This window comes from Pleurodeles waltl, chromosome 3_1 (assembly GCF_031143425.1).
Source record: "Pleurodeles waltl isolate 20211129_DDA chromosome 3_1, aPleWal1.hap1.20221129, whole genome shotgun sequence".
Classification (NCBI taxonomy): domain Eukaryota; kingdom Metazoa; phylum Chordata; class Amphibia; order Caudata; family Salamandridae; genus Pleurodeles; species Pleurodeles waltl.
The window spans coordinates 815564222-815591703 of NC_090440.1; the positions used below are offsets into that span (position 1 = coordinate 815564222).

The following is a 27482-nucleotide window of genomic DNA, read 5'->3' on the forward strand; positions in this document are numbered from 1 at the left end:
CATTATTTTTCTCCCCCGAACCTGTTTTGAGCTAGACATTGCAAACCAAGTGTGGATTCCCCTCTGATACTACTGAACTGACTTATATCAAAGTGCAATAGTGAGTAAACATCTGTGAATTGTAAGTAACCCCATCTGTTCTCAGTTGTGTTTGATATTGTTTAGGAGCATCATTTCTGTGACACTATGGGGGCTCCAAAACATTTTTCCTATTCCTGGGCACTTCACACCATCAAATGAGACATAGCTCTTATCAAGTGCTTCTTCTGAAGATAGTGCTCAGCACCAGAGGAAGGAATTAACCTACTCAAGTGGTTCTGTATCCATGTTGCCCATGACTAAACTACATGAGACAATTTTACATCCATGCAGGTGATAGTAAGACTAGCTGTAGTCTCTGACATGACACTGCATCAGGACTATAGTACCCTGGCACCTAACAGGAAGCATTTAATCTCTATTCACACCTTCTACCACCCATCCTATGGTTTGCTTGTTACCAGTATGCCAAGGAGTTCATTGAGATATCTATACCTATTATGGTACGCATAGATCACACTGAAGCTTAGGGTTTTATAGTTTGCCTGACTCCACTGCTGATACCCTATAACAAGGAGTGTCTCTACCGCTTTAAACCTGAACCGAGAGCTAGCGCTGGGACTCTTTCTATGTTACCTCGGGGTGTAAGGGAGTGCTTCAAGGCAGGAATTTAATTCCTAGAAGAATACTTCCCCTTAAAATCAAGTTTTGACCACTTTCAACATTCTGTTATGACATATAAGTCCCTGTCCTTTCTGGCTAGGTTACATCAGTTAGTGTGCACTGAAGAACTGCATTCTAGCACCGTGGTTCCCAAACTTTTGACTTCTGTGGACCCCCACGTGATCAATACTGGAACCCGGGGACCCCCACTGAATCATTATTGGAATCCGGGGACCCCCCACTGATTCATTGCTGAAAGCTGGGTACCAAATCTGTTAAAATTATTACATTTTCTAAGCAGTCGCAGACCCCCTGAGGAGTCTTCACGGACTCCCAGGGGTCCCGGGACCACAGGTTGGTAACCACTGTATCTAGCACATTAATTCACAGCCATCCTGTCCTAAAACTAAAACAAAGCATTTAGGCACTTACCAGATGACCTTGAAACAAACTATGAAGCGATAAGCTTACCCGTAGTTGGATTTAGTATGCTAGTGGAGGCCTAGAGGAGTTGAGCTGGCATGAAGAGATCACTGCATGATATAATGGTGAGCATGAAACAGATGGAAGGGGTGTTTTCAGGAGATGAAAGGGATAGACAGATAGCTGAATGGATAAAAGCCGCAGGCAAAATGTCAGGCTAAGTAAGCTGACTGACAGGGGGCTGGTTCTATTTAGATGAGAGAAAAAAGGTCGTGAAGATAAAATGAGACAATAGTGAGAAATGGAGAGTTCCACAAAATTAGAATGATAGGAGAAAGGAGGGCTACAGGAAAGTTTGGAAAGGTAGAGATACAATTTCGGACGGAGGGTTCCCCAGTTCAGTGATTTAGGAAATTTCTAAATTGTCCATGTGACTCTTATGCCACTTTTACTGATGGAAATTATGCAGTGTACGTCAACGTTTAATTTGCATCACTTCCGGTGATATAATGAGGTCAAATGTCAGATGATGATGTTTCCTGTGATGTAATTGGGGAGGTGAGTACATGTAACGTCACTTCTGCTACCCTATACGTTGGGCCTCTTCTGTTTTATACAGCAAGAAAAGAGGGGTTGATGCAATTTTATCCTGTAGATGCTGGGTTTCAGAAGCCCGAGAGTCCAATTTGCTGTCAAGCTCGTCGCATGTTGTAGTCTAAATGTACAAAAATGTGAGGTGGTCTGGTGCTGCTGCTGTCTCAAAGCAGAATGAAGTTCGTTACTGCAAAAAACATGCGAAAACATCTGGAAGAAACCGCAGAAACGGTAAAGACACAACATCTGAAGAAATAGGCTCTTGCAGCTACCCAGTCTGCCAAAAACCTCACAGGAATGCATCCATAAGGCCAAGGCTTTGAACGACACTTTGGAGTTATTAACCTTCTACTTCCCTGACAAAAAATATTGTTTTTCCAAAAATAATTCCATAGTTTCCAAAATAACCCTGATGAAATTCAGCAAATGTGACTAAATTGCAAACATGTTGTATTCGCACACATGAACTTCATAAAGATAAACAGCTAGTAAGAAAGACCTTAATACACATACACATGAACTTTATATTTTTTGTGAAAATCAGAGAAAAGCAAAGAACTTTAATGTTGACATATTGATAACAGTTCGCGCGAGAATACCATGAAAAAATACAGTTTAAATTGTATGTCAGTCTAGGGATTAAGGGCTGTTTTTAAGAATGTTTTGATAAACAATGATGGTGATATCAAAAATGACCGGTCCTGCAATGGCTGTAATTTGTGTCACTAAAAGTGCAGTCTGCTGTTAAAGCCGTGAACCTGTACTTTGTTTAATTAGTGTTTTGCTGACACGCGAGTAAGTATTTTGAAACAATCTGATGAGCTAAGTAGAAGTGACAGGCACTTTGTGTCGAGGCCAAGAGAAGTAAGTATAACTTACTGTGCGCCTAAGTCATATTTTCCTTCAGACGGGACCGCTCTTAAGAAAACAGCTTGGGTGTGTCCACATGCGAAACCATTTGGAAACATGAACCTTGCACATGTGTTCTCACTTATTCTGTGCAAGGACTGCGAGAATGAATGGACCCGTTTAAAACACAGCGCCGGGACTAAATTATTCGGTGGAGGAAAAAACTAAAGGACCTCATTCTTTCAGGTGAGTTTGGCATCTTGTACAATGATCGTAAATATTTGAAAATTCGTTTGAGTGGATTCTTTTTTTCGGATTCAGTTATTTTACTATTTTTTCTTATGTCTTTCCATTGTATAGTTATGCTGGTATTATGTGTTAAAATGGTGTAGGAATGCACCGTTAAGTCAAGTTGTGTTCTGCGTGCACAGCTACCGTGTGCTTCTTGAATTTGCTTCAATTGCTCGCCGAGAATGGTAGAATGAGCTCAGACTTCCAAATTGAGAGAACCAGAATGAATGCATTGTGATTCTTGTTAACATAAGTATTCCACAATATGAACTTTAAAAAAAGTGTCATTGAACTGTACAGTGTGCTAACCTAACAGTTAAGTGCGAACTGAAAAGCATTGGCGCAGCAGAACCCAAACAGCTGCGTTTGCTGAAGTGCCAGTCTGCCTTGGCGCCCTATGGATTGACATTTGTGGGGTGCGAGGCTTCGAATACAGTGCTGGTGGCCTGAGCTTTCTAGCGGGGAGCAAAGTGTTATTGTAGGGGATGCTCTTGGGCTTCCGGTCCGTTATTCTGAAGAAACAATGCAAAAGTGCAAGGAGGTACTTGGGCGCACTTCTTCAGTAATTCAAGTAACTCTTCGATGAGGTTAACTGTTTGTTCAAGGCATAATAATAATTATATAAAATAAGTCCACACACGTTATTACTTTTAACATACTTCATTTACTGCTGAGCACGTGGTTTTGATGGTGATGTCTACCTCTCTAGACTTAAGGTTCAAGAACACTGGACAGTTTTGAGCACGAGCACACAAACAAAACCGATTAACCGACAGTGACCGGGGAGCACTGCGTCTATTCTTTGGCAAAATTAAGGATCATATTTATGACCCCCTTAGGCCGCCGTTGCGTCACTTTTTGTGACGCAACACGGGCGCATTCCTTGCAACCATATCTATGAGGCCATTCATAGTCACTTTGCGTATTTTTGAATGGCCTCATAGATATGGAGTCAAGGCACGCAAATCGCTGCGTTACCTTACTCTGCACAAGGGAGGCAGTCGATGGGCGTTGCAGTCAGTGGCATAACATAGTCCCTGCAGCTCCCACTGTGCTGGGAGTGTGGGCTCCTTGTAGTTTGCAGGGGGTCCCCTCAAGTTTTGTTACACTAGTGGTTGCATCGGGTGTTCCCATGCAACACCCATGGATTTTGATGCATCCACAGATTTACCAATCCCGGTAAACCTGAGGAGGCGCCAAAAAGACTCCCCGGGTGAGGTGCGATGAGGAGAAATGTCTTGATTTCTCCTAGTTTTTTCCTCTTTCTATGTGTGCTGCATTCTGAAGCACACATAGAAAGAGGAAAAAGCTGCCCAGGCGTGCCTTCCTGCACAAAAGCAATCCTGCATGCAACACAGACACGACACACTTGCACCATGTTGCAAAGGTGCCTGCATAGGCGCTAGGCAGCCCATTGGGCGCCAGTGCAGGAGGAAAGGACAACAATGCCCCATATTCATTAAATAGAGTGCATTGCTGCACTTTCCAACTGGCGCAGTGCAGCTAAATGACTTACTGTGCTGCACTGCACTACTTTTTTGAAAATCTGGCCTTAGTTTTTTGTTTCTGTAATCACCCATTTTTTAGTGGACCTACACATTTTCACCAGCAATATATATACCACCTCACTCTGTTCAAGTGTTTTGACATTGTACGGGACAGAAATGGCAGCCAATGGAGTTTGATCAGCGTGGGGTCGGTTTGCTGCAGTGCATAGAATGGGGTGATGTGCTGCAGCACATAGGATGCCCGTAAGGACTGCCACTGTGAAATATGGGAGGCCACGAAGCAGGACATTACCATCTTCCAGTTGTGAGATTTTGAGTGCTTCAACAGCATTTCTGATGCTGCTAATAGAAAAAAAAACTACTTTACGTTCTTTAGAAGAGAGAGCTGATACGAGGTTGTCTTTTTTGGTGATGTATTCCTTGAGGATGAGGTGAATGTCCAGGGAGAATCCAAGAGGCTTGGCAGTCAGTAAAAGTTGGGATTTCAAGTTGTCAAGGTTCATGTCATAGAGCAAGAATCGTACTGTTTCATGTTTGCTGTCCTTCGTAAATGAAAGCATTCTGTCTTGGTTGGCTTAAACTTCATGTAGGCACTGGACCTCAAGGTCTGGAGGATCTGCCGGCAGTGTTTGAGGCGTTGGATTTATGAAACAGAGGAGACATTCATGCAGAGTAGAGTATCAATAACCTCATTTATGACTAAAAGACAGTACTAATTTATTTTCTTCAGTAGCTAATATTTATTTGATTAAATCACAAAAGCATAGGTATAAAGCTATCATAGCAGATGTGGTAATAGTGTAGGTCACAAGAAAAATATGCAAATTCACTTTTTTAGGTCGAGCGTGCAAGCGCTTTGAGTGTTGTAATCTATCTGGGCTTTTAACCATGCCTACTGCACGCCCATCAGGTTCACTCGTTCGTGGGCTTTATGTATGTCCCTCCTTGGGGCAGTTTTGTTACCGCCTTGGCCATCGACCCTGTTACATGGATAATTGCCTTTTGCCCATACGTTTGACTGCAAGAGAACTTCTTTTTCTTTTTGTTTCTCTCCTTTGCGCTCATGGCGGCCATGGTGCTTTGACTTGGCTCACTTATGTCAACTGTTTCACTTTCCATTTTCAATTTATGTGGCAAGAAAAGTCCATTTAGCAATTTACTGCGTTAATAGCTCTAACTCAAGTTAACTCAAGACCCATTGCATTGCACATGCTTGTCTTTTCTTATGGAGACAGCTGTACTTAAAACCGCTAGATCCTGGAACCCATGCCCTCTGAGTTTGGTGGTCTTTGCTCCTTAGGAGTTCTGGAAAACAGTCATTTGCTCAGAAAAAAAGTTGTCACCCTTTGAAACTGTGAAATATGTGTTTCCAAATAGTTTAGAAAAGGTGTAGAACCTTTTATGTTATTTCAGGGAGGCTGTCTTGAATATGGGGAGCGAGAGGAAGAGCTTAGCAAGATTTGTTATGAGATAATTTGGGCATACCCCTAATAAGACTCATGCCACTGTAGTCTGTTTGACTTTCAGAGCGGGAGTCCTATTTTTGGGAGACCTGCAGATTCCTTTTTTTTCCTTAGAAGTCTAGACATGATTTGTACCAGGAGTCGCACCCTGCCTTAGGGTGCACTAGGGTGCTACTCTATCAACATTTGCCTGATTTGCCCCCCTCTCTATGTACTTGCACGAGGTGTTGGCACACCTTTTACATGAAAGCAAACAATCTCATCTATCCTTTGCTTTACTGTAAAAGCTGCAACATGATATCAGCATCAGAGTGCCCCACCCGCTCCATTAGTATTTTTCATGTGTGAGTGTACTGGCTGGCATAGCACAAATTAGGCATGCTGCACTAGTCACATACATCGCAGCATGCTAGTTAATGCCGGGCTTGTCATTTCTAAGCCCTGAAGCTTTATCAACAGCTAGGATAGAGAAAGAGAGTCTCTCTCCGGCCCTCTGCTAGTTTCTGATGGTTTTTAAGCTCGTGGACCTTACAACGGACGTACACAAACTGTCAATCATGACAGCTTCTGCTTGTTCAGTGTGTCGCAAGCAGGAGGCCCTTAGTATGGGAATCTGGAGACTGGAAGAGTGGGCCTTGAAGAGTCTTCAGGGGAAGAGCAAGAGCAACTTCACCCATTGTGCCTCATGGTAAGTCGCAACACAAGTTGTTGTGTATGTGTGCATATGTGTATGTATGCATGCATGTGAGTATATCACTGGCAGGGGTGTCACTGTGGGTCGTGTCAGGTGAAGCATACTTCTGGTATGTATGTAAGTGAACCACATGTATTTTGGGCAGCAAATAAGTAAGGTCTTGTGTGAAACTGTTTTTCTGCAATGATCTTTATTGAATTTTGCAACAGAGAGCAGCAATCACGTTAGCATCTAGACACACATACTTGACATCATCCCTCCTCAATCACTACTCATTCGCACTATGTCGCTCCTTCACAATTGAAGGATTATTGCTGCATTTTGTTGTTCTGTGTTCTATGGATAATTCGTTCTTACCAGATTGCTTCCTTCTGTACAACAACCAGTCGTAACATTTAAAGGTTTAAGATGGCCTATTGTTTGTGTTAAATTAACCTAGCAAGCATATCCACCAATTCAGCATGATCCTCAGTCAATTTCTGGTAACGCCTTACATTTTTCAGGTATTGCTCATCTATTAGTGACCATTCAAGCATATCTTTTTTCTACACATCATGTCATGGAGCTCCTACAGATATCCAATGGATCACAATTTTACACTTGGCCAACACTGTACCCACTGACGCCATTGTAACCTTCACTTTTGAGGGTAGATCCTGGCTAGCTTTTTAGGCATAAGGCGGGTCATATGAAGTGAATGAAAATGAATTACTTTAAAATATGTGTTAAAGTGGGATGGTTTTTACCTGCGCACATACCTTTCTCCAGTTTGTATCCGATAACGATTCTGGAGACAATCATGTGACCACCGTTCACACGCATTTGTTGTGTTCCCACCCCATCAGAAACTAGGGCTGCATATAAATTAGTGACTAAGCATCTGCAGTCTGCTATAAATAGGAACATCCCCGTCACCTCCCTGTTGGGAGGTTCCTTCGGAAACGTAGGCCAAATACACCTGGCTGTTTGGGCAACATAAGCATGTTGTATAAAAACTGGCCTGGGCCAAGGTGAAATATTCCTTGTCTGATCACAGATGGGGAATTGTTTACTAATATAAATGTCTTCAACTACCTCATAATCGCTTTCCTGCTGTGATGTATAGTCATAATATCACTGATATCTTTAAAGGATGTTAAAAGCCATAATTGGCTGTTTGGATAATAAGGTGGTCTCTGCAGACCTTTTGGAAGCACTGTTTCCCATACTATAGCTGCCCGTCAGTTAAGGCATGGAAGCGATTGTCCTATTTATTTCTGTCTCATAAATGGCTCAGATTGTGTGTAAAGTGGTCCCCAGCTAACAATGTTTTCTCCCAATTATTATTCTGAAGAAACCATTGCATTACATCTTGTTGCTGATCTGCTGCTGCGTAGTAAAAAAAACCAAGCATTTGCAATACAATGGGTCTCACATTTGCTCGAGTTAAAGCTATTAGCGTTGTAAATTGTTACCGGACTTTTCTTGCTAGATAAGTTCAAAATGAAAAGTAATACAGTTTTACATAAGCAAGCCGATTCAAAGCGCCACAGCATCAGAGTGAAGAAGCATACAAAAGAAAAAATAAGTTTGCTTGCAGTCAAACGTATCGGCAAAAGTACAATTAGCCATGTAACAGAGTTGATGTCCAAGGCGGTAACTAAACCGCCTGAAGGAGGGACAAACGTAAAGCATTTACCAATGACAACAGGCGATTTCTGAAAGGCAAGCCCACGATTGAGTGAAAGTGATGGGCGCGTGGTTTAAAGCCCAGATACATACCAACAGGTCGGAAAAGCAGCGCTTGCGCTGTGCTATGCTTGACCTAAAAAGTGCGGGCAGTCCCCGTCCACTCTGAGTCCAGAAGAGCTTCAAAATATCTAATTTCACCTGGCTCTGTTTGCCTGCCCAAACCCAAGTACGAAGTAATCTGTCTAATTCTTGAAAGAGTTTCTGGGGTAGGGGGAACATAGGGTCTGATTACAACCCTGGCAAAGGTGCTTTCTCCGTCCCAAATGTGACGGATATCCCGTCCGCCATATTACAAGTTCCATTATATTCTAGGGAACTTGTAAAACAGTGGGCAGGATATCCGTCACGTTTGGGACGGAGTAATCCCCTCTGCCAAGGTCATAATCAGGCCCATAATGTTTATTAGTGCATACAAATTCCTAGTCCGGAACACCATCTTAGCAAGTGTTATCTGGCTCATGATAGATAATGGTAGTGTATTAAAAAACTGCACCTAGCAGTCAGTCCAGTCAACACCTCTCCAATGTTTAGTTGATATTGTGCCTGGAAATCATCTCCCATCTGGGTGCCTATAAATTGATAATAGTCTGGTTCCCATTTGACAGCTCTTCCAGAGCCAACCTCCTCAGTGGATAAAGCAAGGACTTTCCACTAGTTATTTTTAATCCTGAGACTTCTCTGAATTGGGTTAACTCCAAAGAAGAATCAGCATCAACAGTTGTGAAACCCTCAAATTTACCAATGTATCATCTGCATAAGAGGATGTCACATGGGTTGTGGCTTCGACCTGTATGCCCCATTCCAACAAGGAAGCATGTAGTCTCTATTCCAGGGGTTCTATGGTGATGTCAGATAGCAATAGGAGCAGGGTAATGTCATGTTCCTCTCCAAAGTGTCCCCTCATTGGACACCAAACCTCCAATTTGCCCCCTAGCCGTGTGTTTTGCTTGTACAATAAGCATCTCCAGGCACAGAAATCAGGCCTGAATGGCTCCTGTTTAATGACCCCCCCAACAAATATTGCCAGGAGATGTGTCAAATGCTTGCTATATATCCAATACTGCTAGTGCCAGTGGTTCATGTGATTGCACAACTGAGGTCATCACTTGGCTTAGGCGCCTAATGTTAAGCATGCTGCTTTTGCCCGGTAAAAATCCTGATTGGTCTTTATGAATTAATGTTCCCATAATCCTTATGTGTATAGTAGCAAGAGCTTTACTAAGTACCTTTTCATCTGCATTGAGCATTAATAAGGGATGATATGAGCGTAACATGATTGGTTCCCTAGCTCCACTCACTATCGGCTGGCATATGTGCTGGATCAGGAAACCCTTCTTTTCTTCGTGGAATACTTCCAACTATTCCCCTGCTAACCCTGCTAAACTGTCCCAGCCATCACCTGGTACAGGTCTGCTGACCACCCATCTACCACATGTGACGTTTGTTTTTCCATTCTATCCAGAGGTTCCTTAAGCTCCTCAATCATTAATGAGTCCTACAATTAATTCCTTTGCTCTTGGAACAGGAATAGCATGTGCAGATCAGTGAGAAACCCTCACAAATTATCATCCATAGACATATTTGTCACATGTGTAAATGGATTCTAGGTGTTCTTTGCATTCACCATTTATTCCTTTCCTAGAGATAATGTTTGGGCCACAAGATATAGGTATGAGGTTTTTCCCTCCTTATCAACAAGGTTAGAAACAGCCAGACTAATCCACCCTCTCTGTTGATGCTCTGCCTGTACTTACTATGCATGTATCCAATGGTATATTAATTTATGATTGAATGTGTTATGCCATGATGATAGCTAGGTCATGTTATGAATGTGTATGTCTATGCACATATTTACATTGTGCAGTTGTGGTGGGTTGCGGTCCTCCGTCTTACTCCTAATTCATACCATTTTGTTCCAAAAGCTCATAGCAGAATATATTACAATGTGCTATTTGTGGAGAATGTAGTTTATATTATACACTACAATGTTGCTGTTGTAGTGCTCTGCTGTTATGTCGTGCAGCCATGTAATGCTATGTTTTGTTGTGTTGGTTATTGTTGGTTACTTTAGGATATGCTTTTGTATTATGGGTGCCTCCTTCATGCTGATGGTATCTCATTCCTAAACTGAAAACCATTGTGATGTGTCTGGCCTTCTGGAACTCTATTCTGCTGTTCTATCCTGCTATGGTCTGAATTCAGTTGGTCGGTACTCAGACAGTAGCTGGAAGTACTCCCTAGAATGTAATTTCTTCTTGCATCCAATTCCCACATTTTGTCAGGCAGTTCTACCCATTATGCATGAGGGAGATTGGACCACAAAGTACTTTGTTCTCATTCTCTACAGAGGTCACCTGGACATTGATCCTTTCTGGACCACAGAAATACTATATTGAGCAATTATGACAGTCAGAAACTGTCACCACACAAAATGTGAAATGGCCACACTATATAGACATTGATATTATTGTGTAAATGGCTTTATGACATTACACCACAAAACGTTCTCTCTTTGGAAACTTGTGATGCAAAACATTGTTTATGTTTCCTATTAAAATCCATTTGCCACTGAACCTCATGACATTTTTCTGACATTCCGGCTGCTACGCAAAACCCAGGTAATGATGTGCCTCAAGTTACCATTCATCATCCCTCTAGGCCTTCTTCCTATCCTGCCCATTATCCAGACCATCATGTCACATTGGGTCTCTCCCCTGAATATCCTCAAGCAAATCAGAGCTTCAAGATAAAAAAAAAAAAATCTAAGTGAAAATTGTGTTGTAAATTTCACCTTTGATAATGTTTTTTTAATTATCTTTAGAGGGCACCTCAATCCATGTAAAATTGCCCGTCTAAATTGCTTTACTCACTCACTCGTAATGAATTAATTTATTTACATCCCATCTCTCTATGAACTACTGTACTGTGTGATTTTGATGTGCACAGCTGGGACCCTTTCAATACCTCCAATTTCAACGGAGAAGCATGGGATCCTCATCAGAGCCATTCTATAGCTCCTGCTTGGAAGTCCTCTGTACTCCACATCAACAGCCTTGCTACTCAAACTGGATCTCTGATCCAACTAACAGCCAGGTGAGAGAAGGTCAATCAATCAGTAGATTTGAAAAGCACTACTTAGCACCGTGAGGGTATCCAGGCACTGGCAGGGTCCAGTTTATTAGCTGAATAGCAAGGTCTTCAGGTACTTTCAGAACTGTGGAAGAGCAGGTGGCAAACGGGATAAGAAAATACCTTGTTATTCAGCCCAGAAGATGGATCCCCATGTCATTCTGACCTAGTAAAACCAGGTCTGCATGTTATTCCTCTTTCTGTAGAGCATAACTTGGAATAGCCAAATTTAGGTATGGGGGTACTACCTAGAATTGGAAACTTCTCACAGCCCCCTAACCCTCCCTACCCATGTGAGGTAATGAGCCTGTTAAGGTTTTTTGTTGTATAAAAGCTTCTCTCATGGATAAATCAGTTTGGCCCCAAGAAGTTGTGGCTTGCCATCTCCTAAAACTGAATTTTCCATAATTTGACTAGTTAATGCTGTGTTGCTAGTTAGTCAATGCTGTAGTGCCATTTTCCCGCTGGTATGCAGTAACTCCCTAAACACCATTTTTCATGAGGGCAGCAGTGCAAGCATGATGTGGTGATTTATTATCATGGTCTATCCACATTGAGGGGGTCATTCCGACCCTGGCGGTCAAAGACCGCCAGGGCCGCGAATGACGGAAGCACCGCCAACAGGCTGGCGGTGCTTCCTTGCCCATTCTGACCGCGGCGGTAAAACCGCGGTCAGAAAACCGGGGCCGGCGGTTTCCCGCTGGTTTACCCCCGGCTGGGCGAATCCGCCATGGCGGCGCTGCAAGCAGCGCCGCCATGGGGATTCTGACCCCCTTACCGCCAGCCTGTTTCTGGCGGTTGTCACCGCCAGGAAGAGTCTGGCGGTAACGGGTGTCTAGGGGCCCCTGGGGGTCCCTGCACTGCCAATGCCACTGGCTTGGGCAGTGCAGGGGCCCCCTAACAGGGCCCCAGCATGCTTTTCACTGTCTGCCTAGCAGACAGTGAAAAGCGTGATGGGTGCAACTGCACCCGTCGCACGCCTGCAACACCGCCGGCTCCATTGGGAGCCGGCTTCAGTGTTGCAGGCCTCCTTCCCGCCGGCCCAGCGGGAAAGTTGAAATGGCACCAGCGGTCTTTTGACCGCGGTGCAGCCAAATGGCAGTTCCCGCCAGGCGGGCGGCAACCGCCACCCGCCGGGGTCAGAATGGCCCCCTGAGTCTTTTGAGATTTTAATTAACAGCCCCAATCCCATCATATTTTGTAAAATCATCTTATGCTATCCCACTTTGTGACTCCCCGAAATTTTAAGGCATAAGATAGACCTTTCATGTTAAGGTTTTGCAAACATATTAGCAGATCATAATGCTTTATTAAGAACATCTTGGGCCTATTACATAAATAATTTTTTCCCTCACTGCTGAGAACAGAGATTTTTCTCTTAGATCATTCATACATGGGAAGGTGAAATAACCATACACCTACCGCAACAGTCATCGTCTAAGCTGCACTGCCTTTTGCTGATATCAGCAACTACTAAATCATTTTGAGTGTTTGGGATGTTGAACCGAGAGGTGATTATGAGATCAATAATACATACCAGGCCAATGCAATGTACAATTGACAAAGCTAGGTACATCGCTAGCAATGCTTGATGCATTGTTGCAGAATTGCATGTTTCAACTGATAAATATTTTAAAACACAATATGCCTCATGTCTCAAGGGCTTCTGATTAACCAGTTTAAATGGGTGAGGTTTACCAGTGGGGCAGAAATGTTTGTGATACATTTTACTCATATTAAATTTGAAATGATTGACTCCAGTAACCCACAAAAGATCCCCTGTATGTGATTTTGTGGTAATAGGTTACACCTGGAGCAAATAACGAACCTGTGACAGTTACAGGCAAATTGCCTGGGTACGCTAACTCGTTGCATTCACATATTGATAAAAGGAATAGTTACTGCATAAAAGGTTGCCCTGTGTGTCGATGGTCATGATAAGAAAATACAAGTCAGCATGATAAAAGTACCTTTAAATATTCCCTGTATTGTCTCAACCTTCTGAAAAATTGTCCTCATAAGCTTTCATCAAGACAACACAATCAAGTAAACATAGTTATGTAATGGTAGTTTCTTGGAATGGGTTACATTGATTAACAAGGAGAAACAAACCTTAAAATTAGGATTAGCTCTATACTCAACTTCTGTTACTGGATTTCAAGCACTGTAGGAAGTGGTGAAAAATATTCTTTTAAAGAATTGTGTGTATGTGTCAAGAACAGGATTCAGTGAATGCCTGTTCAGGTGTCTTCTTAATTACCCCCCAAAAAGGGCAGCTCCATCCAACAGTCTTGGTGCCAACCGGGACAGTAATACAGTTGTAAAGGTTTTAGGTGTCCCCTTTAGAGGATCCCAATTAGGAGAAAACAACTTTAAGGTAAAAAAAAACCCTTGTCAATCTGATAATGTTTGATTGATGATGAAGAGTTAGAAAGCAGTAGAAAAGCCAAGCGCCAAATTTCCCCTGACATCAGCAAGAGAGAAGAGCCCAGCCAATGATACCAGGAAAAAAATCCAATTGGAATCCAACTTGAAGAAGCAAACAGTCAGGGACAAAAATAGAAAAGAATTGGGTGATAAAAATAAAAAATAGGGAATTCATGGCTTGTGATGCATTTTTTTCTTGTAATTGTCTCAATTATATATGAACTAAACAGAAACTGCCATCACAGAAAAGGCTTGTACTTCATCTTGGATTGGAAACCTCCAGTAGCCTTGGTAAGGGTAATTAATAGGCTAGACCATGTCTTTGCATTTAGAGTCATGGTGTCAGCTAAACCTTTGAAGAAGAAGACTAATACACACTTTTTCCATTACCAGATGCTGGAGTTCCACTGCCGCCTGTGCTGCCTAATCCCTTCATTGATCATGAAAGACCATTCTGGGTGACCGCGATCATGGAGGGCATGGCATCCATCAACACACTTGTTAGGTGCATGGAACACACATAGGGTCAGATTTACAAAAGAATTGCATCACGCTAGGCCAACACAAGCTTCAAGTGAAATTTACTAAGGCACGTAGAGCCACATAATATGACTCTGCATGGCATAGTAAATCTGGAGTAACGCAATGCAGCCCAAGTTGCTGCCTTGCATTACTCTACATTGAATAGGTGGAAGGTGAGTGTTCCCACACATCCACCCATGGATTTTGGTGCATTCCAAGATTTACTACCATTAGTAAACCTGGGAATGCGTCAAAAAGGTATGCCTTTCTAGGGGAGGTGCAACATAGAGAAATAACTTTTTTCCCCTGGTTTTTCTTGCTTTCTACATGTGATGCATTCGGCAGCACATTCAGTGCAGTAGCAGTGAGAGTGGAGCTGTATTGAGTGAGGCAGAGTGACATTGATTGGAGTGGAATGGCATTGAGTGGAGTGGCATTTAGTGGAGTCACATTGAGTAGACTGTAGTGGAGGGGCATTGACTAGAGTGGCGTAGAGTGGAGTGACACTGAATGGAGTGGAGTGGCATTGAGTAGAGTGACTTTGAGTAGACTGGAGTGAAATAGCATGGTGTGGAGTGGGGTAGCATTGAGTGGAGTGGGGTAGCATTGAGTGGATTGGAGTGACATTGAGTGGAGCAGCATTGAGAAGACTGGCTTGGCATTGAGTGGAATCAAGTGGAGTGGCATGGACTAACACTGAGTGGAGTGACATGGATTGGCATTGAGTGGAGTGCAGTAGCATTAGGTGGATTGGAGTGGTATTCAGTGGTATGAAAGGTTGCCCGACTTGCCAATGAATCACGCTATAGTGCTTAAGAGTCTTGTGCTACATGAATGCCTTTATAATCCAATATCTTACCAATTATCTCAACATGTGAGCTGTGCAAACATCGAATGCCTTTCATTCGATGCAGGAGCTTGTTTTTTAAAAGATGGAGCCCTCAGTAATGGTGCTCCCTTTCCCAGGTTTGCAAGCATTCCAAATTTTGGAATGTGGAAAATTCTTAATTTGCTCTGGGCATCAACAATTGGCTTACTTTTGAAAATGGTGGTAAAATGCAGGTCTCCAGGTGTAAGGTTTCTAATTACAAATTTAATGCATTTTAGACCGGGAGGGCTATTGGGTGAGGGAGTAAAATATATCATGTAGATTGGGGATGAAAAAGATCTATCCAGGTGGCAGCACTGAAAGAAATAGTATCTAAATCACAGCTCTAGCAGCAGGCTGACACTAATTAAGATAAGTCAATCTGTGCTCGGTCCATGTCCCATACAAAAAAAACAAAGTGATGCAGGAAGTGACACCTGGAATGCACTGCCAAATTAGAAGTCAGCAAAGAAGAGTGATAATGATGCCAATGAATGGTAAGTAAAAAGCAGACTAAAACCCCTTTTTTAGAGTTTTTTGCTTGAGAAAAAATAGTTTATAGCCAAGCAACACCACATGCACGCTGCCTACTGACAAAATGTGAAATGGAAGGTTTAAGCCTGGCAAGAAGTTTGTTTTGCTAGGTGCAAATGGTAGTCAAAATTTGCTTTAGAGGCTGCAGTGACAGGCCTGAGCTACGTTTTGAAAATGTACTTTAGTGGGTGGCAGAATAAATACTGCAGGCCCCCTAAGAGCATGAATTTTACAGGCTCTTAGTACAGGTAGTATCATTTGCTAGGAACTTTTAAGTAAATTAGGTGTAGTCCAATTTGACCATTTCTGAAGGAGAGAGAGCACAAGCACTTTAGCACTGGTTAGTAGTGGTAAGATGCAGAGTCCTAATATCAACAAAACCGAATCCAGCAAAACACGAGAAGTGAAGGCAAAGTGCTAGGGGATATACCACACCAAGGATGTCAGGTTTAACAAATGGTTAAGTCAAATATCACCATTGTGGGCCATTTGTTGTTACTGTAATTTTTGGAAGAATATGTTTTGGCCACAATAAATAAAAACCTCTCATTCCTGCTCTTCTTTCAGTGTGATGGCTATGATTAAAAACTAGCAGAAGGAGTTAAATGTTAACACCACATCTTCAGTGCTGCTGATACGCTCAACAGCCCACAAATGTGGAAATCTGCTTGCCTTTGCCAAACAGCCTCTACGCAAATGCATTTGACAGTGTCGCTCAACCACTGCTAGTGATACCACCTAGGCAGATGCTTCTTAAAATCTACTACCACATCCCCAGGCTCAAACAGCTTCCACTTGCCCTAGGTGCAGTGTGTCTTAGACAGGGGTACAACATAATATTGGTCACTGTTATTGAATGGAAGGCTTAAAAGGTGAGTATGAAGTCACGATGCTGCAGGTTAAGTTGTGGGGTGAGCTACAACTGAGGGCCACTTTGCAAGCCAATGAGCATGTGGAAGGCTACCACCAGTTATTAATATATAGAGATTTGAGTTAAAAGGTATGTTGGAAAAATAGTTGCCCCTACAATTAGGAAACACAAGATAATTTATGAATCCCTTTCATTTAGGAAACACAATATAAAGGCAACTATTGAAGCTGAAAAAAACAAGTTTTTTAGTTGAGAAACCATTATGTTTGAAAACCAATCTAGCATCAAGGTATATTTTAAGCTACAGAAATAGCCTAGTCACATGAAGCAGGTTTTAAAGAAGAAACTCCAAATATTAGGAAAAAAAGTAGAATTCTAAGAGATTAAGGCCCTCATTATGATCTTGGCAGTCTGGGCCGCCATGCCAGCGGTGGCGGGAAATACCGCTAACAGGCATGGCGGCCCAGACCGCCACATAATGAAGACAGGGAGGGCCGCCATAGGCAGCCCTCCTCCACCGCCAGGCTGCCTCTGACAGTCAGCCTGACGGTGGACGGCATCATTATCCGACAGGGCAGCGCTGCTGCCCCTTGGATAATGATCCCATTTCCTCCTGCCTTTCCCTGGCGGGATTCCCTGCCAGGGAAAGGCTGGCAGAAGGGCACTTGGCATGGGCAGTGCAGGGGCCACTGTGCAGTGCCCCATTGTGCAGGTCACTGCCCGACAGAGGCATTGACGTCAGCTCCATGTGGAGCCACCAGTAATGTCCCAGCCCAGCAGAATGTATATTATATGGCCGGCGGGTTCCCAGGGGGGCTGGCGATCTATAGAAAGACCACCAGCATGAACACGGCGGTGTTAACCGCCGTGTTCATAATTAGGGCCAAAATGTTGAGAACACAGTGGAACACGTACTTCATGACCATCATTCCACCTCCTACATGTGAAATAATCCAGACACTAACGTTTAGTACAAAAAGCAGTGTGCTACCTTAATGTAAGCTGATGTGATTCAAGAATAATGTATTTTAAAATATTGGTGAAAAATAAAGAAAAACTGCCTAGTTTTAATGTTTGCAAAGCATTGGTCTGCATTATAATGTAAAGACATGTATTGCCAAGTTTAGACTTAGGGCCTCCTTATGACTATGGCGGTCGGAATTACCCGACAGCAAAAACCACAGGGAGGAGGCAGCGGTCATACCGGCTGCCTCCCCCCAGTCATATTATGATGTTCCTGCCAGGCTGACCGGTGGGAACATCGTATTATGGCATTCCTTAGTGTCAGCACGGTGGGAACAGTGCTCCAGTATTGGCCTCGAGGCCAATACCATAGCACTACAGCACCCTCAGAATGCGCACTGTCTGCAAAGTAGACATTGTGCATTCCAAAGGTGCTGGCATGGGGGCCCCCTGCACTGCCCATGATGGTTGTGGGCAGTGCAGAGGCCCCCCGTGGCCCCTAGCACAGCCTTTCCACCAGCCTTTCCATGGCAATTGAACCATCATGGAAGGCTAGAGGAAAGGGGACCTGTGCTCAGCACAGCAGTGCTGAACTCAGCACCGCTGTGAATGAGCAGGATTCAGACAGCTGTCAGTCCATTGGAAACCATGTTTCTGGTGGAGACGGTGTTTCCTGGTGGTCCAACTGCCAGGGTCATAATGTGTCAGTAGGACAGCCTTGAGTGCGGCAATCTGACCACCACCACGGCATTGGCAGTCCTCAAACCTCTAATGTTGTATTAAGACCCTAAGTCCATATTTCCATTCATGCTCACTCAGAGAGCATTTCAATAAACATAAGGAGAATCAAGTCAAGATACTGGAACTCATAACAATTACCCATATTAAACGTGTGTCTTTAAAGTCGAATATTTATGTGCAGTAGAAAACCCTAAAAACATATGAGATGAAATCCCCCCTTCTGTACATTATAAGGATATTGCAAGCCACCGAGGAGCTTAGTAGCCACATAGATTCTTAGATGGACTAGCTCCACGCATTCCTGGACAGCCTTCATGCCGGCATTCCTTCTCAGGGACAAGAAGAAAACCTGGAACATGGCACCAAGCATTGTCTTTTTGAAGTGAGAGTTTATTTTAAAACACACACACACACAGTGCTTGGGCTCATGCACATCAACTTTGTTGAAGCTCAGTGAAGGTTGCTCTGCCCCTTGAGCACTCTGACATCAAGATACAGTTATATTTTGTAAATTTGCGCCATTTTTGCATCAAAAAATGACGCAAATGCGGCGCTAAAAAAGTATAAATATGGGCCTTAGTCAGCGAATGAAGGAAGCAGAAGTGCACTAACCTAAATGAGTATAAACATACGTAAAAAAATGTTCCTAAATGTTTTACTGCCATAACCTGGTCACTAAACATAACAACGGCATTTTCCCGGACCACAATGAATTCCTATCCATGCAACCTTCCCTGGGTCAATGCCAGGCTATCAACGGTCAATAACACATTGCCACACTAGGGAAGTGAATTTATTCAGATATTTTACTTTCTATGAAACTTTCTACTGTCAGAAAAATTGAAAAAGGAGTCCTTATGAGCACAGGTTATCAAAACCATTAATAAAGGGTTACTCCTAGACCATGGGTACTCGCAAACATTTTCCCAGGGGCCAAAAAGTTTGGTCTGTTACGTGCCTGGGGGGCCGCATTGATGTCAGGGCAGTGGCAGTCGGGTGGAGTAGCTGGGGGGATTGGTGGCAAGGTAGGTGTAAGAGAAGCAAATGATATACATCTAGTGGCTGAAAAAAAACAATGGGAAACCAGAAAACCTGGAATTAATCCTGGCTTACCCACTTTTCCAAATTGTGTGATCTTAGGCAATTGTTTAGTATCACTTTCCCTCCTTTTTCTACATTATCAGATTTAAGATGACCTCGAAATACATGATTCATGGTGTGCGCTACACAAAACCTGATTCTATATTTGATTTATTAAACTATAATGTTGTTAATGTATGATAGGAACCTAGGCCACCCATAAAATGCACATACCAAGTGGCTTGCCTCTTTAATTTACTATTGATGGTTTTCTCAGGGTAGAGGAAAGAATTTAGGTTTCCAAATTTATGTATGAAAACTATCACTTTTAAATGAATACATCTCAATGCACTGATAAAATAAATTGTACTAAGGCAAAAATGTTCTGAATGTTAACTAAATACACTTTTTTTTAATTTTGAAGAGACTGTCTTAGTTTTACACTTGTGCTGCAAGATGTCTTTAAAAATGAAGGCGTTTCTAAAGTTAAGTGCAGGAGTCCCTAGTTACTTCTTTTCTTTAACACCAAATAAGAATGATTGTGTGTCTATTTAATATTTTTATTGTTAGTGCGGAGTTGAGCAAACAGCTGCCCAGTTCTCCTGTTGCCCAAGGGGCCGCATGAGGCCCGCGGGCCGTACTTTGAGTATCCATGTCCTAGACAGTGCTGGCTCAATTCATCTCGCAAAACTTTCTAAGCCAGGTGCCCTGAATATACGCAACACTAGCCCATGGGAACTTAATTTTCACTATTCCTAACCTGATTGTGGAAAGTGCACAAGGTGTCTCATTCACAAAAGTACATTTATATGTGTAGATATACTCACATGTTAATCTATTAATGCATCTAGGAGTAAGTAAAATTAATTCTGGGTATACTCTTACATGTCTCTACCTGGCAGAGTCTCTTAGACCAGGATTTATAATTGTAAAGATACTACTTGTAACATTTCACGTAGGTTGTGGTCTCTGCCACTGGGGCGTGAATCTACCTAATGTAAAGTGTAGGAAAATGTATCAAAGTTTTATTATAAAATATTAATGTGAAATTATTTTATATATTTTTTAATCTATAAATAATAAATAAAAAAATGTTAGCACATTAGCTAAAATGTGTATTAAATAATAGAATTAATGTGTTTTATTACATTAACACTAATGCTCTAAAAATAAATGTAAGAAAAACACATAGGGGGTCATTACAACCTCGGCGGTCTTGCAAGAAGACCGCCGAGGCTGCAGGAGACAGAATACCGCCATTGCCGGCGGTATTCCTGGCTCCCTATTATGACATTTCTGCTGGGCCAGCGGACGGTAACAGTGTTACCGTCCGCTGGCCCAGCGGAAATGTCACACCAACATTGCTGCTGGCTCGTAATAGAGCCGGCGGCAATGCTGATGTGCAGCGGGTGCAGTAGCACCCGTCGCACATTTCACTGCCCGAAATTTGGCCAGTGAAAGTCGCGATGGGGCTATGCCTGGGGGCCCCTGCACTGCCCATGTCAAGTGCATGGGCAGTGCAGGGGCCCTCAGGGGCACCCCAAGTCCCCTTACTGCCAGCCTTTCCATAGCGGTGTTTACCGCCACGGACAGGCTGGCGGTCGGGGACTCATAATCCCCAGGGCAGCGGTGCTTGCACAGCTGCCCTGGGGATTATGACCGCCAGGCAGAAACCTGGCGGTAAATTGGAGGGGCCGGCGGTATAGCCGTGGCTATTGTGCCACGGTCATAATTGCTGGCGGAACACCGCCAGCCTGTTGGCGGTGTTACCGCCACCTTACCGCCGGCCGCCAGGGTCGTAATGACCCCTATAATATTTTAAAATGTTGTTGAAAGTAATATATATTACTACTTTGAAAAACTAATAAATATCAATTGCTATCATTTTAGAGAGAGAGAGAGAGAGAGAAAGAGAGAGAGAGAGTGAGAAAATGAGAGAGGCAGCTCATCCCAAGGCCACTGTTGACAGCAGTACATGCAAAAGTGTAAGACACTGTTATAATCCACAAAGCAATCTTCAGTAGCTTACTCAGTTAGAGGAGATGCACATACTCATGAACTCAGATAAATGCTATTTTTTTAATGCAAAGCTGGCTGCTGGTCTCAACGGTTTTTGGCCTGCTCCTTGGTCACAAGTACGATCATCAAAAAATTCTGATGGCAGCAGAAGGGCATTATTCCCTTACCAAGAGCTCTTACCTGGAGAAGGATAATCTTCCAAACCTGACAAAGTCGGCTTCCTAATTTAAATCCAAGAAACTTTGAGAATGTTGACTTTTGCTACATTGGTGTTGAAAGTCTTTCATTTCGTTTGGAACATTTTCAAGCTTTTTTGACAGCAAGCTTAGCTTTTTCTTAAACTGGGCAGTTCCCAATGTTTTACAGATGTGATATACTCAAATATATCTACTAAATAGGTCTGATTTCATCCAACTCTAGTTATTTGTTATGAAGACTCCTATCCCTACCTTCTATTTGTATGATCTAAATCTCAGATCAGATGGTTTCAGTTGTTTATTAGCTGGGAGTCAGATGAAGGGGTCAATATCCCCCTGCTGTGTTGGTGCCAGAGGTTATCTTCTGGTCTCCCACAAAAGCAGAGGACGTTAATAGCCAGTAGTAATTTCATTACTGCTTCATACTATTTTCTCGAGATTTAGGGCTTCCTTTAGACTTTAATGGTTGGAATCAAGACAGTCAGGTTGGCACAGGGTTTATGTACAATACTAGCCACTGTTGGAAAATTGCCCCTTTGTTGGCTTTAGGACTCTGTGCAGTTTACCACTGCTAACCAGTGCTAAAGTGCGTGTGCTCTCTTCTTAAAATGTGGTAACATTGGATTATCCACAATGGGCATATTCACTTAAAAGCCCTAGTAAAATGCCCTATATGTGCCCAGGGCCTGTAAAATGAATTCTGCTAGTGGGCCTGCAGCACTGAACGTGCCACCCACTGAATTAGCCCTTTGAACATAAACAGGCCCTCTACTGCAGAGCCTGTGTGTGCAGTTTGACTGCCATTTCGATTTGCCATTTAAAAACCCTTGCCAAGCCTTAATCTCCCTTTTTTTTTAACATATGTCACCCTTAAAATAGGCCCTAGGTAGCCGATATGGTGAGGTGCTATGTAACTAAATGAAGGGCAATTACTTTTATGTCTTACATGTCCTAGTAGTGAAAAACACCCAAAGTAATTTTTCACTACTGTGAGGCCAACTCCTCTCATAGGTTAACATTGGGAATTCCGTAATATACTTTTAAGCTGTAATTCCTGATTTGAAAAGAGTAGCTGTGGCACATTTCATGTCTTTGAAATGGTAATGATACATCATCTTTATTGATATTTAGAAATGCCACTTTTATAAAGTTGACAATTATCTGCTCTTCCAGTTCTGAGTGCCTGCAATCTGTCTCCAATTCACACGTCTGGGGTGGGTGACAGCTATACCTTGTGTATTCCCTCTAGGCAGGCACTAACAAAGGAAGGTTAGGTGTGTCTGAGTGCTCATTTGTATTCTGATGGGTCTCTCTAGGCAGGAGGGGATGACACTTACACCTGAATAGGCAGTGCCTGTTCCTGCACAATGTGCCGATTACCCTCTGCTGATAGTCTGGAGCCAGGACTGAGGAAGAACGGATTATTGTGCACTCCAAAGACCCTTCTTTGAAGTAACCCCCACTTCAAAGGCACATTTGGGTATAAGTACTGGGTCTCTGACCCCACCAAATCAGACACTTCTGGACCTATAACTGGACTCTGTCAGAAGAACTGCAGTGCTGAATCAAGGACTGCCGCTCTGCTGGACACCTGACCTGCAAGGACTGCTTTTCTGCTGTGCTGCCTTTCTTCTTGCTGTTCTCTGACCTTGCTGAGGGAGAGCTGGACTCTGCTTTGCACCCCAAATGGATCCATAAGGGCTTGTTGGCTTGACTCCTGTTGCTAGAGACTCAGGGACATCAAAGTCTCTATCCCTGCTCCTAGTTCACTGGAAGTGGACCCAGATACTTGCAGCAGTGACATTGATGCATCTCCTGCCTGCTGGAAGTGGCAACTGCCTCATTGACCCTGTTGCAGGATTAAAACTGGTGCATCGCACTTGGGGCCTGAGCAGCGCCTCCAGAACCACTGCCTTGACCAACGTGCCCCCTGACTGCTGGAAGTGGCACCCGGCATCGATGCCAATCACCCGATCCCTGTCATCGCTGAAGGAAAATCAACATATTCCTTCAACAGCATGGAGAAATCCGGTGCATAGCTTTGGAATCAAAGCATTGTGGTTTGACACTTGTCTTCAGAATCCAACACATCACCATCAATGCATGGGAAAAATCAATACATCCCTTGACTGTGGGAGTAACATTGATGCATCTACCGACCCATTGTCCCAGCATCTTGTGCTTGAAACCAGGATCAAGGTACTCTGTTCCCCAGGTGTGGGTGGCCCCTGCACCTGGCCTGCACTCCATCGCAGTTGGCTTGAACTGTTGACTTTGCCCATGTCCAGCTCAACCTCAAGTATTCTAAGTGCTAGAACTCTTTTTATTCTTTAAAAATTCATAACTCAACTTCTACTTATTGGATTTTAGTAATTTTCATCTTGGTTTATCTATTGTCTTGGTTTGTCTATTTCTTCTTACCACTGTGGATACTTCTTGTATTGTTTTCACTGTGTTATTGTGTGTGTGTGTGTTGCACAAATACCTTACACATTGCCTTTTTAGATAGGCCTGAATACTGTATTCCAAGCTACCCTACTGGAATGAGAGAGAGAGCACATGTTATCTTTTATTGTTTATGTGACTTACCCTGACTAGAGTGGTGGTCTCTGCTTTGACTGGGTGCATACACCTGCCAACTAGAGACCTTATTTCTAACACTCACTGACTCAGTAACCGCCATCATGGAGGTTCATAACATTTAAAAGTTTAGTGTGAGTTCATGATTTATAATCAACACCTATATAAAACTTTAAAAAGTTTTTTCTTTTCGAAAAACAAACACTGTTGGACTTTTGGCCATACGCATGGTCATCCCTAGTCTTTTTGCCTCCTTCCTCCTGGTTTTTCTGACCTCTCGCTGTTGGCTCTAGGACTCTGAGCACTTTATCACTGCTGACCAGTGCTAAAGTGCAGGTGCTCTCCCATCTAAAGTTGGTATGATTGGCTTATACCTAATTGGCATATTTAATTTACCTATAAGTCCCTTGTACAGTGGTATCTCTATACCCAGGGCCTGTAAATTGAATACTACTAGTGGGCCTGCAGCGCTTCTTGCGCCACCCACTGAAGTAGACTTTCAAACCTGTCTCAGGCCTGCTAGCGCAGGGCCTGTGTGCGCAGTTTTCTGCCACAGGGACCTGGCATCTAAATTTACTTGCCAGGCCCAGAACTCCCCTTTTACTACATGTAAGTCACCCCTAAAGTACGCCCTAGCTAGCCCTATGGGCAGGGTGTCATGTATGTAGAAAGGCAGGACATGTGCCATATTGCATGGCCTGTCCTAGTAGTGACAAACAGCCTAACTTGGTGTCTCACTGCTGTGAGTGCTGCCTTCTCATAGGATTGCATTAGAAATGCCCTGCCTTATGTGTAAGGGGTATTGTCTGATTTATGAGGGGTAGCGTAGGCGTGTTTGGTATGGTTGTGATGGTGATAATAAATACTGCTTACTGGTGTGGGTGTATTTTTTATTACTATCGCAGAAATGCCACTTCTAGAAAGTGCGCATTTATCTGTGCTTATAATTCTGGTGTTTTGCAGCTTGACTCCAATCCACGTCTGGGCAGAGTGACAGTTGGGGCTTTGTGCATACTTTTCAGACAGCCTGTACACAGGGAGGGTGGAGGTGTCACCGAGGTGCATCTGCATACTGAAGAGTCTTCCTGGGCTGAGAGAAGGGAGAGGCGGGGCACACCTGCATTTGTAAAGACTGTGCCCTGGCCTCACACAATAGGGTCGTTAACCCCCCACTGATGTTTGGAGCCTGTGCTGAAAGGAGAGAGGGGGCACTCCCAGAACCAGTTGTAACTGGCTGGAACCTCCTCTCCCTACCATTGTAAAACACTGTAAGAACTGACTATAAGTACAGGGGAATTTTCCCCACAATTTGAACATTCTTGGAACTTGAAACTGGACACAGAACGCTGATGAATGGACTCACCAGGAAACCGCCATGGACTGCTGCTGCTGTGCTGACCTGTGACCTGCCTGGTCACTAGGAGGAACTGCCACCATCTGCACCCCTTGTGCTGGCCTGTAGCTGGGCCCACCAGCCCTGTGCTCCTTCTTGTTTAGTTGTTCCCAGGGGCAGGGTGCTGTGGCCCCTGACCCCTGCAACGATCTTTTACATCTTTGCCAGAAGGGAGTGCGAGGCGCCCCCCCTCCCCCTTTAAAGGATTTCCCTGACTTGGGCCCCCCCTTGGAGAGGGCCGGTGGAGGCCCGGGGGGCCCCCCAGTGATCACGGGTATCAGAAGGGGCCCATCAAAAATTCAGAGAGGGTGCGTGCCGCACCTCTCGGTCTGCCATGTTGAGGGAGGCCCCCGTTTTTGCGCAGAGGAGCGCCGGGGGCCCCATTAGTTGTTTTAGGCACTGGAAGTGCCTCCCCATCAAGACAGGTACTTTTAAATGGACCAATATGTTCCTAATGTAAAGTTCTTTCGACAGACTTTGCTATTATGATATATTGCCTACCTGTTCTATGATGCTTTTACATATGTGTGCACATGTTCCTTTTATGGGCGTGACTTGCTAATATGTTTCCCTAACTTGGCATAGGTTTTCTAATGTTCCTACTATGGGCGTTTTATGATATTCTTATGACAAGTGTTCTAATGTAATTACGTGTTTCCTGACTACTGCTTATGTTGCAGAATACTGAGTAACATGTGTGTTATGTGTGACTACTGCTAGTTTGCAGAGTAACTAATGTGTAACGTTCTGACAACTGCTAAGGTAGCAGGATAGTACTATTATGTGATGTTGGTCTGATAATTACGTTGTGTACAATACAGTATATTTTCATATAATCTGGTGTTGTGTTTCCTTTGTGGTGGGGATATTGCGTCACATGTATGTGTGTGTTGTGCAAACGCTTTACGCATTGCCTCCGGGTTAAGCCTGACTGCTCGTGCCAAGCTACCAAGGGGGTGAGCAGGGGTTATCTTGGACGTGTAACTCCCTTGCCCTGACTAGAGTGGGTAAGTTCTGCCTGGCTGAGATGCATACCCTAGCCAACCAGAAACCCCATTTCTAACATTGGAAGTCAGGAGGATAGTCAGGAGGATAGGACTTGCGCTTGCACAATACCATTGTGACTCATTATTTCACTACAAGGATTGCGTTTAGACCATCACATGTTTGGCTTCTCTTAACTTTCTCTCTTTGGTCATTTTTCCTGTTTTCAGTTCTCACGCTTGGGTATTGTGATTGTCACAGTTGAGTTATTTGTACCTTTTCAAGATGGGGCTTACCTTTGATTTAGAGGACATGCCGTTTTACACGCAGGGGGAATTAGAGGGGTTCTGTAGAGAGAGAGGGCTGCCTGTAGAAGAGGACCTCAGGAGATCTCTGAATTTCTTTGAAAGGTTTGTGACATTTACCCAGGGAGGGAGTGTGCGTAGGGGGTACCCAGAGGATCCTGAGTGTAGCGAGGGTTCCCAATGGGAGGGCTCCCAGACCTCATCCCTAGAGAGTGGTAGAGAGACTGATCAGGAGGGTGAGAATGACCGGTTGGGGACGCCAGTTGACAGGGAAGGCCCCAGTGATAGGGAGTCCCTTGCTGGGTCCAGTGTAAGAAGCAGGGCTACCTCTTATTCCTTGACGCCTGATGAGCTAAGAGATAGGCGGGAAGAGAGGGACCTGAAGTTGCAGTTAGCGCGCCTAGCTGTTGAGGAGAGAAGGGCTGAGGTAGAGAAGGCCTTAGTACAGGAGAGAATGGCAGAGGCAGAGAGGGCCTTTGCCAGAGAAAGACTCGCTCTAGAGCGCAGTCTGAAGGTTCTGGACTCACCAGCGCTGCAGGTGGAGTCCAGTGGTGGCAGCAATGTACAGTGCTGTAGCAAAGATGTTCCTCACATACCCATAGATCTGGTACCTA

At 43.7% G+C, this 27482-nt stretch overlaps 1 protein-coding gene across 1 annotated transcript in view; it reads left to right on the forward strand.

Moving 5' to 3' along the window:
* The first annotated feature begins 2698 nt into the window (after positions 1 to 2698).
* The window catches only part of INSC (INSC spindle orientation adaptor protein), a 1473234-nt gene continuing 1448450 nt past the window's right edge, over positions 2699 to 27482 (forward strand). Inside the window, exon 1 of the mRNA XM_069223704.1 lies at positions 2699 to 2814. The gene's annotated coding sequence lies outside the window, so the exon portion shown is untranslated. The remainder of the gene's footprint in view (positions 2815 to 27482) is intronic.